The sequence below is a fragment of the Agrilus planipennis genome, unplaced genomic scaffold (genome assembly GCF_000699045.2).
Source record: "Agrilus planipennis isolate EAB-ADULT unplaced genomic scaffold, Apla_2.0 scaffold2, whole genome shotgun sequence".
NCBI classification, from domain to species: Eukaryota; Metazoa; Arthropoda; class Insecta; order Coleoptera; family Buprestidae; genus Agrilus; species Agrilus planipennis.
In genome coordinates this window covers 2,624,470-2,636,088 of record NW_020442464.1, presented here as the reverse complement: position 1 = coordinate 2,636,088, position 11,619 = coordinate 2,624,470, and the positions used below count along the sequence as shown (strand labels likewise).

The 11,619-nt window shown below is 35.4% G+C and overlaps 1 long non-coding RNA gene across 1 annotated transcript in view; it reads right to left on the bottom strand.

Annotated features, from left to right (window-relative positions):
* The window catches only part of LOC108741680, a 75,289-nt gene that overhangs the window by 51,534 nt on the left and 12,136 nt on the right, over positions 1-11,619 (bottom strand). The window contains exon 2 of the long non-coding RNA XR_003232447.1: positions 2,411-2,449. This is a non-coding gene — a long non-coding RNA (uncharacterized LOC108741680). The remainder of the gene's footprint in view (positions 1-2,410; positions 2,450-11,619) is intronic.

Genomic DNA, 11,619 nt, shown 5'->3' with positions numbered 1-11,619 from the left:
ATGGTCCCTTAAAGTTGCATTCTTCCATAAGGACTTTTATGGGAACATAACTTACTATCATATATATCACTAATAATAAACCAGTAACCGATAAAATGGTGTGGTCGTTGAAATAATTAATTAAAAAATAATTTAATACTGTAACATCACTTAATCCCTCTATCGTACATAATTCTCAGTTCGCGAATCCTTGCACTTCTATTTTTGTAAATTTGGATATTGGATAGTGTATTTGTCTTTTGAAACACGAAGTGTTTATTTTGGAAGCGCCGATTGAAATATTGTATTCGATTGAGCAAATGAATCACATTTTAAATTTAAGCAAATTCGCTAAACTCCATTTGTTATTGTTACTGCGGAGATCACCTTGCACTTCCGTGAAATTGAATCATCAAATTATCATCTCTGGCTCACACTGCATGCAATATCTATCATGTCTGCTTCAGGTTACTGAACGTTTTCTCTCATGCTTGTTAAATAGGTACACATACAAGTAATGGCACGCTGGACCGACTCTCATTATTTTCTCACCATATGGACATTCGATAACAAATCCTCAGTTGCCGATCAATAGGGTCATATCATGCAGCAAGAATAGAAATGGATGCATAATTCGAATTCATCTGATATTAACACGCGGACTTTACATTAGCCTTATCAAAGATTGTATATGGATTGCAATTCAACTGATCAATAATGAAAGATATTATCATCCTTGACAAGTAACTGTCTTCACAATCTTTTTGTTCATTTGTGTTGTAGAAATGAAGTTCTTATTGACGCTATGACTGTATGTCTATCTACTGCTTTTTAACTTCAAACTATTTTCATGTTACTCGCGGAAATTCAACCCTTTATAAATGTCTCCAGTAGCTCATGAGTAGGGAGTCGAGTCTTTTACACATATGGGGTCCGTACTTAGACCAGCAATCAAAATTTTTGTGGGGTGAGTGCAGTCAAGAAAGACAGCCTGTTGCGGTACATGAGACATGAGATGCACATGATGAGTTTGCACCTCGGGTTCCTCAGATAATAGCTGAGCGCCCTGAGTACGCCCCTGATAATAACGTAATGAACAAACCACGATCGCTTTTTACTCATTAGAAATCATGGATAACCTAAACAAGTTAATTAAACTAAAATTCTGAGTGTGCTATTAATTTTTTTTTAAAACTAAACCCAAAAATGCTGCAGCAATTCAGCTAATAAATGGGTTTTATTTTTCGATTGAGAAGGTTGTGGATAAGTTTCCTTCCATGAATGATCATATGGGATTGAATCAACTTTCGAAGGGCTGTAAAACTGTTTTTATTATATTCAAATTTACACCCTAGCTCATTGCTATATTGAGATGTAGGGTCAGTAAAGACAAAATGGAAATAAATATATAGAACGTATCGTTTTCTTTTTTCAATTATGTTTACTGCAATCAGCGACGAAATACTGTGTCAATAGAACAACATTTCGATTGCAAAGGAAGTCAAAAGCCAAACCGTTTAAAGAAGCATTACCCAATTTAACTTGTTATCATCTAAAAATTTCGAAATAATTGTATACAAATAAATAATCCTATTTGCAGCGAACTTACACAAATGCATGAATTGTTTAAAAAAAAACAAAATAAGTACTTATGTTTAGGTATGTTACACTACAAAGATACCTCTCAAATTCAATAACGTAGGAAGTTTTAAGATACTAACTGTCATATCTAACGTATTCCTAATCAAAATTTAAACTAAGGCGCGGTGCATCACGTTTTTTATTTGTGTCATACTTGCACACAACATTTATTATCTGTGTGATAATAAATATCTACATCGAAAATTTTTGCCTTTTAAAACCGATGTCGATTTATTTGACAAGTTACAGTTACAAGCGGGATTATGCAACATGACATCAAATTCTATTAAGACAGATAAAAGCTGGTTGTCCAAAATGCATTTACTAGAATAAGACCTATTTTGGATGATATTCCTTCAAAACGATTAAAGCTTAAAATCTTACTTTATTTTATTTATCTCTAAACTGAGCAGATAAATTATCGGATAACGGAGCTTAAGAGGTCGACATTTTCTTGGAAGGCTTCAATGGCGACCGTTTCTAAGAAAAGGGTGACTTTTTGGGCCCGAAGAATCTGTCGTATTTCGAACGATTAGCCCACCCAAGCATGAGAAATCGGCCGGATAGAAGTATGACCGGATAATAAAATGAGATAATTTAGTGCAAGCACATTGTATGGAAAGTGAATGGTTGTAGTTTATACGCACAGTTAAATAATACCATCATCACACGCATGTTTTTATATGAACACGACGAAAAAATTAAAAAATATTTTTAAAAACGCCATGGGAACTATAGAATTTACGTAGTTAATTCATGCAACCGACAAAAATGTGAAATAATAACTTACATTTTGTAAAAGATGCGCTGGTAGAAAACCGTAGGTAATCTGAAAAAAAAAAAGAATATTTGTTAACAAACTTTTGTGTATCATTCGATTTAACAACAACAGAAAACTGCGAAACCTATGTTATTTGAAGGACTTTCAAAATTAACATAAAAGGGGGAGCAAATATAGAAAACAGTAAATTAGTAATAATTTTGACAGGACAAAGCTTTAAAGTTCAAAAATCTCAGGACCGTAGTCCTGCAATTTCAGAATTGGCAATGCCACATTGGAATTTATTGTATTACGTAATTTCAACTTGGAAATCCTTTTATTATCGATTCTATGACTAAAGTATCTAACAATTGTTCAATGTACACCTTGCTGCAACTCCCACATTATCAATTAGGTACATGATAAAGGTAGTAATCAGTAAAAACAAAATTATAAATTCTAGCTACACAGTATATCATTCTTTTTTATTCTTTCTGTATTTACAGTTGAAAATTACGAAATAATAGAAGTGAGTTTTGTTAATACAATCTTACAATTATGACAATTTAATAGCAGTTTGAATGTATTGAATCCCTATTGACTCAATATATTCCAGACTTAAAGGGTCGGCAAGTAATTGTAGATGGAGTTCGGATGTTTTTGTTTATCGAGATTTAAAACAAAACTTATTCTTTCCTTCAACAAATGATAAGAGTGGCGCTTAAAACTCAAACAGACTGTTATCTACAAAAATATATTTTTAAATAACTTATTTGAGTAAGAAAAATTATTGGCGATCCAGTTTTTGACCTTACACGGTCCGGACCTGTACCGCGGTCTGTCAGTTTCTCTAAATTGTCAAAAGCTCAATCGTTTGAAAAATTGAAATTTGCATGAATTTTTTTATTTTATCTTGTGTTTGCGAGTGTTGGAAGTTGATTTGTCGTAATTTGGAAATGTGAATGTAAAGTCAACTGTTCCATCCCACTGATTACATCCCACCTACCAAACAAAACGGTGGCGTAGGAACTTCGTAATTGGCAAAACGTTTCGCAAATTTCGTAACAAGCACGCGCCCTTACATCAATGCATTTCGTTAACCTATTGTATCTACTGATTCGTTTCATACAAATCAAAAATGGTCATTTAAATATTGTTTAGCGCAGCCTACTACTTTAGCGCTATGGTTGCATTTTTATTCATTTTAATGACATACGAACAAATGTAGCGACACTCAGTGCATGGGCAGAGATTGATCCAAGGAAAAATGCAATATCCGGTATACCTACTTATCAGAAAATTTAAATTTAAACAATTTTTATGAGTACACATACCTACAATATTTAATCAACACAGAAATCGTTATCGTCATTGCTATTGACACGAAACACAGTAAAAATGTTTCAATAAAGTAAATCGAAAGACAAAAGCAATTTCTAACTATTCTGATGGAATGAATAATCATTGGAAGCACCAAATATTTCTACGACAAAAATAGATAATAAAACAGATACACACCTTTCAGTTAAAATAATTCACTAGGAGGAGTAATTCGGATGGCGGATTTTAATTCGAAGAATCCTTACGAAGCAAAAACTGTCGAACTATTTTACTACATACGAGAAATCTTCGGTATGCACAACCGTAATTGCTGTAGGAACATGTGAAGAAAATGTGACCAAACTCCTTCCACTTCTGTATCATTTCATATGTTTTCGGCGCTTCTGACTAGCGCGCTCTCGGTCATCATTCTATGGCCTGTGATTAATGACACTTGAGACGATGTGTGCGCCTCCTTATATATACACACACATAAAACGACAACGCATGTAAGTACCTACACGTAATAAATGCATTCATTTGTCCTGTATATTTGAATACCTGTCGATATACACTACGTCCCTCAGACACAAAAGTATGCACTATAACCACTGTATGTAAGCCTACGAACATTTTTACGCATGTACTATATCAGACAAAGTCACTATAACTTGTTACCAAATCCAAAGGACCTGTCGCTCCAGCCAGTTAGTGGAAAGTAGGCGAAATACTTACCCAACACCAAGCTGGCACTACACATCGTGTACCTCCAAATAGAAATGATATAGGGGTATATGGCTTCATCTCCTTGCTGTTTAGCGTCAGCGTCTACAAATTGTAGTTCTTGCAGTATTTCTCTGTGCCATTTTTTTTTTTGAGATAGTGTCAGCTTGATATTAGGCTAGCATATCGTCTGTTTTCTTAGTAATCGGTTTGAGCGACAAATTTTTGGATTTGATAACATGATTTGATAAAGAAATCTAACTTTGTTGTGACAGCTTGATCTTCGTCCTTTATTCTTTTCTATGCTGAACTAATTTTCGCATTTCCCTCAAACTACAGCATGTCCCGTCTTCATTTGCGTCAGTTAGATCTAATCCAGGACTTCTGTATTCCTGTTCCTATTCCCAAGATGTCTCCAATAATGTATATCATATTCCTACCCTTGACTGCATGTCCCGTCTTCATTTGCGTCAGTTAGATCTAATCCAGGACTTCTGTATTCCTGTTCCTATTCCCAAGATGTCTCCAACAATGTATATCATATTCCTACCCCTGATTGCATGTCCCGTCTTCATTTGCGTCAGTTAGATCTAATCCAGGACTTCTGTATTCCTGTTCCTATTCCCAAGATGTCTCCAACAATGTATATCACATTCCTACCCCTGATTGCATGTCCCGTCTTCATTTGCGTCAGTTAGATCTAATCCAGGACTTCTGTATTCCTGTTCCTATTCCCAAGATGTCTCTCCAACTATCAGTTTCCTATCCCTGACTGGTCTTCTCCTAATTTTCTTCCGTTATTTTCCATCCTTCCCTGCACTCATTGAAAGAATAGTATCACTTTCCTACCCCTGACTGTTCTTCCCTTAATTTTCTTCCGTTTTTTATTTTCCATCCTTCCCTGCACCCATTGAAGGAATAGTTAATAATTCTAAAATTCTCACATTTGTCCCCGTCACTTGTTTTTTGGCATGATTACCACCATGTTCCGGGTGACTACTCTAACCCTGACGTACTACACTTTTAAACGACACCTTTACCACTGGATAGAATGTGCTAAGGATATCTTTTCAGTATCAGTTTTTCACGACAGTATTCTGGGACTCACTGTAAGTAATTATACGCGCATATCCTTCAGTTCTTTCAAATTTGGCCAAGACCGCCGAAGTGAAGGCGGCACATTTCCCTATTATCATCATTTTACTTGTCACTGCTCCTTACATTTACATGTGCCCATAGTACCCGTGCAACAAACACAATACGTGTAATACATACATAGATAGACGTGCGTATGCGTGTGTGGTGAATGTACGTGGACGTAAATGGAGGTAAATTACAAGCAACGTTTGTTGCCTTGGTGGCGCTACGCTTTATATGGTCGTCTCTGACTGCTGAATCATACCAAGGCATTCTTTGACCGTAGGGGTCAATTCTAGAACTGCCATTTGCCAGTTGGCGAGGAAGATCCTTTAATAGAACCCGGCTCTATTCTGAGATAGTAGCGATGTTGTAATACTGCTTGTTACAAGAACGCAGCAATAATAAAGAAGTGCTTGAAATGGTAATCAATCATTTTGACGGTTTGTCTTTTATGTATCGACCTTTCACAACTGGTACGTTTCCTTACAGGTACTATCACACACAAAAAGAAATCCACTTTCCTTATAAAATGCACCATCTTATTAGTTATCAGATTGATATTCTAAAAGTATCCGTCAGTTTTAGAAAGATGATTTATGTTATAACGAATTTGCTCAAGTATTTTCATTACCAAACCCAATGTTGGGCCATCCATACAAAAAAAGTTTAGAAAGAAAAGATACCATTGGAAACACGAGGACCATTTCATAAAGACATGCCTACAGAACGGAATCAGAAATTCATGAAACCAAGAAGTCAAAACTAATACGCAAGCAGTAGAAGTAAAAAAAAATACCTGGAAGATTTGGGAAAAAAGAAGGGGAAGTCAGAGTTAGACAAGTATACAAACATAAAAGCAAGAGTTTCCGAAAAAAATAGACCCCAAACCCAAACACTGAGGATGAAGAAAATAAGGAAAATAATAAGGGAGTATTGGGCGAAGATTAAAACCAGAAGTTGCTTAAATGGAATTGGCGTGACTTACAGACCACCTAAACGAAGGAGGAAGACGTCGACCACCTTTCATCACCTTTTTTTAAGTGGATACTTGTTCTTTTAATGGAGTTGCTTGTTTTCTCAATGTACATTTTATTTATAAAAAATTTCAAAAACGCGCTGTTGAGACAGCAGGTAAAAGTTGGTCTGTGTTCTGTCGGAGCTGTCTGCGACACGCTGATGAGATCCAAAAAGATCGAAATCGCGATCCGCGTCTGCCAGTTTCGACAGAATACAGACCACTTCGAATTATTTTATTCGATTATGGTAAACGTGCCTATCACGTTGAGGTTAGTTACGCCGGGATTCGTTTCAGCAAGTAGATATCCATATATTTAAATGGACCTTGTTGGAGCAAACGTTATCCTAAAATGTAGCATCGTACTACAGATGGCGTTTACCGCGCCATTTGTGGTATTTTCTAAAACGCTAATAAGACAGCTGGTAAAGTTGGTCTGTGTTCTGTCGGGCTGTCTGCGACGCGCTGATGAGATCCAAAAACATTAAAATCGCGATCCGCGTTTGGCAGTTTCGACAGAATACAAACCACTTCGAATTGTTTTATTTTATATAAAAAAGACATCTTTTATTTTTTGTGAATGCATTACCTTTTTAGAAAAATTTTGACATCTTTTTTTAGTGTTTGTTAACTTCTTTTTAAAGTTATTCAATTTCAAGCACATTTTGATGACCCCCTTATCCTATATATAGGATAAACGTCCTTTGTGGATGAATCCTTACTTATTCTTGTCTCAATGCTACATTTTGAATATTTCGCAGTGGTGACGGTACTATTTGTATATATATATCGATTAAATGCTTTGAAATGTGTGCTTAAAACTTAAACTTGATTTCTTGCTTATTCTGAAACGATTCTCAGACATTCTAATTTAGGAAATAGGACAAAAATAGATAGCATTCCCAATTTTGACGACGACGACGATTCATTCAGATCATACACATACAGATATGCATGTACATAGTTTCCAACCTTACTGAAACAATTCCGCATGGTGTTTGTATCATGCAATCGGAATGTCGCGATGATGCATTTACATCAGAATTATTACGTAACGAGATAATATAATCACCACAAACGATATTCGCCTCGCAGCAACGAATTGGTACAATGTCGCAAATGCCAGGGTTTATTTTTAGCCGGCCCTTACGACCTTTTTATAATTATAAACGTCTTAATGAAGATTCCACACACTTAGATCATATTAGACAGCGTAAAATATGTCAATATTGTAAAGGCCATCCCACATACTATAATAAGAAATGCTCATTGTTTATTATCTGCTATGATCTATTTTACATTTGCATTTATATCTACGACAGAAATGGGCCGGGGAGTTCCCGGTTTGGATATGGTACCCAGCACTTTTTTTAGGGTCCAACAGGGTAGCGGATAATGACTCTGACTAGCCGGAAGTGCCGGATAATTTTACCAGATAAAAAAAATAAAACAAAAACCTGCGATAATAATATAATATACGAGGTATAACAGAGGCCTACCTAGTGAAAAATGGTAATTAAGATTGTATTGGGATAGGTTGTCTGTACTAATCTATATCTATATTTATATACATATATAAAAATGAATTGCTGTTCGTTAGTCTCGCTAAAACTCGAGAACAAATGGACCAATTTGGCTAATTTTGGTCTTGAATTATTTGTGGAAGTCCAGAGAAGGTTTAAAAGGTGAATAAATATGAAAGTTGTTAACTATCTTTCAGATTATTTTTATGTAGATTGATAAATCTTAAGTTTTGTCACAAATTAAATTTCTGAACGCAACCATAATATTTGACATTTGACAACTAAGTTTATTTTATACAAAAGTTTAGGTCTTTTATTTATCGATTAAGGCAGTACGAAGCCTGCCGAGTCAGCTAGTCTGTATTATTTATTGATTACAATACTAAATTATTTGCTACTCCAGATAGAGTTCTTGTGTTTACTTTTTCAACTGAATAAGAATACATTAGTAATAGCGAACTGTTATAATTTCTGTCGTTTGTTAGTACATCAGGTTTTGATTAACGATAACCTTTTACTATGATTTTGTCACCTTACAGACTTTTAGTGTTTATAAATATTATAGGCTTATTTCAACCCTCTCGTTGAAAACCCGCCTACTAAGAATTAAAATTTCATTCGTTCAGCGACAATTTGAACGGGATGGCATTGGATGTAACATTAACCGAAGTGGTTTTGTCAACTAATAATGCTGGGCACACACTTATCCGGTGCATTTCTAATCTAGAAGCCCTTTTCCACTTCAGTTTACGATTTTTCAGCAATTTGTATCCATGGAGCAAAACTGGTAGATTAGTAATTTACCCAAACTGCCATATTTAAGCCAGACTTTTTTGATTTTATTAGCTCTCATCGGCACACCACAGGCGATAAATCACCAGCCAAATCTAAATTAGAAACGAAACTGCAATGCCGATTCAATTTGGCAAATCCTGTCTAATATTTTTTTAGGTGGCGTTGACATTCTAATCCCGAATTTATTGGTCATTAACCAATTCGTATACGTTCGTTTTACAAAATCTTGTTCATTCTTGATCATTCAGTATTAGGTAAATGTGCGAGTGTCACTAGCAGTTCCGTTCAGAGACGACAGCTTGGCTTTTCTTCTCACGATGCCGATCTACAAAAACCTACTTAGAAACATTCTCACACATTTAAAACGCTTGTCAACATTAAAAATGTGAGTGTGTAGATAAACGTTCACGTGTTCAAAAGCTGACAGTAATCCCTCAACTTTCTCCTTTTTAAACATTATTCGACTAATTAGTGGCGCCTCATAAATACCATTGATTAAGATCAATTTGCGACTTTTCACGACAAGTCAAACATCAAACTTTTGCTTATTATGTGTTTAAATGACGATTACATGATTCTAAGTTTTATCACCGCGACGATGTCTTAATCGATAAATGCAAAAGACTAGTGAAAAATTACGTAAGTATAAATATTAAAATAAATAGGACTAAATGAGAATCAATATCGGCGGCCATCATCATCATAAAGTCGTCAGTCCGAAGACTGATTGGACACGCACCTCCACTCCTACCTATCCTGAGCTAATCTTCGCATTTCCCTAAAACTAGAACATCCCACATCCTTAACTATTTGCAAACAGTAATCTAATCCAGGACGACCTCGACTCCTCTTAACTCTTGTTTTTGCCTCTAACATGTCTCTGACTAGACCCTCATCCCTGAGAAGGTGTCCTACCAACTTATCTCGCCTAGTTTTTATCGACTTCCAGAGGCTCCTATGTTCTTCTATTCTTTCTAATACCTCTTCATTTGTAACCTTCTCTATCCACGGTATCCTGATCATTCGCCTGTAACATCAATCCATATCCTTCACTATTTGCAAACAATAATCTAATCTAAGCCTACCTCTACTTCTCTTAACACCTATTTCTGCCTAGCCCTTCATGCCTGAGCAGATGTCCTACCAACCTATCTCGCTTATCTCTTATTGACTATCATAGAGTCCTCTGTTCTCCTATTCTTTGTCATCCCTCTTCATTTCTAACCTTCTCTATCCACGATATCCTCATCATTCACCTGTAATATCACATTTCGAACGCTTCTAACCTTTTCCTTTCCGCCGCGACCACTATCCATGTTTCGCACCCGTACAAATATTTTATCTACTATACTCATTTTGATATGCAAGACATGAAAAATTAGGGAATGAGTGGTTAGAAAATTCAGGATGGAAGAAGTCGTAGAGATATATAATAGAGGATGGGCCAGGGTCCAGTCTTTTTTTAGATTTTCATCAAGAACAATCATTTTCTTAAGTGCACCATTAATGCGTAATTTTCAGGAACTTTACTATAGAGAACATCCTATGTTTTAATTGAATATATTCATTATTAAGCAGCTGGTTCAATTATTTCGAAAGAATCAATACTTAATCAATGAAGCACCTGTTCCTATTAGACGATTATGCCCGAACAATTGTTCAATTTTATAGAACAAAACAAATACCTAACTATTATTGTATCAAATGATGTGGAGTTTTCTTCAAAATGCTTTGAATGTATGGGGAGAATTAATTGGAGTGTTATATATATTTTTTTTTCGATAACAGGCATGTAATAAGAATTGAAATTATTAAATCAACACACATCTAGAAATTCGTAGAATTGCTGTAATAAAATATTACAAAGTAGTGTCTTTTATGCAAGAAAGGAGATCATTGAACCCAAATGAGTACAACGTCTAGTCAAGTCTCATGGTTTTATCACCAATAAATTTACCTATATGTGCGTATATACATATGCACATGTATATGTGTGTGTGTGTATGTTTGTAGGTATCAGGCTACACACACTTGCAATGCCATTATCACACGCCAGTCTATTATTTCGCACTTATTGATTTCCGATTAAGGATTCATTTTAAATGAATTTTCAGATTTTAATGACATTTTGATACCATGCAGTCTCTTATATTTTTTAAATTCACAACCTTCACAAATTCAACCTTCCACTATCTCTTATCTATAAAAATGTTCATTTCCTGTTGATATCTACAGACTCAGCAATAACCGAGTTTTTCAGCATCGAGGATTGTCTCAGATGACAGAGGAATTGCTTTATTCTGTAAGTATTATACTTCGTTTAGTTTCTGTAGCGATGTGACCTTTAGATTGACCGGCGCAAAGTAGAAAAGAACAGCACTAGGCCGGAAAAGGAAGGAGACAACTCTCGGCCAAACTCTTACACTCTCGTACAGTACTGCACGGGAAAATCGACCATTTTATCCACTAAAACTGCACTGCTCAAATGTGCGTTATTGGTACCAATTACTACTGAAAATATCAACGAGATGTTTATTTATATTTGAAGACATATTAAAGGCTTCAACGCTTGTTTTCGACTCGCACTACTATTCATGATTGAACAAAACTTTTGGCAAGTACTGTATGAAAAAGTATGTTTAATGAACAAGAGTCGAGAGTATAATGAGCTTTTTTCTCCCTACCTACGATTTTGCCAGCGCGCATCCAAGACATTGGAAGGG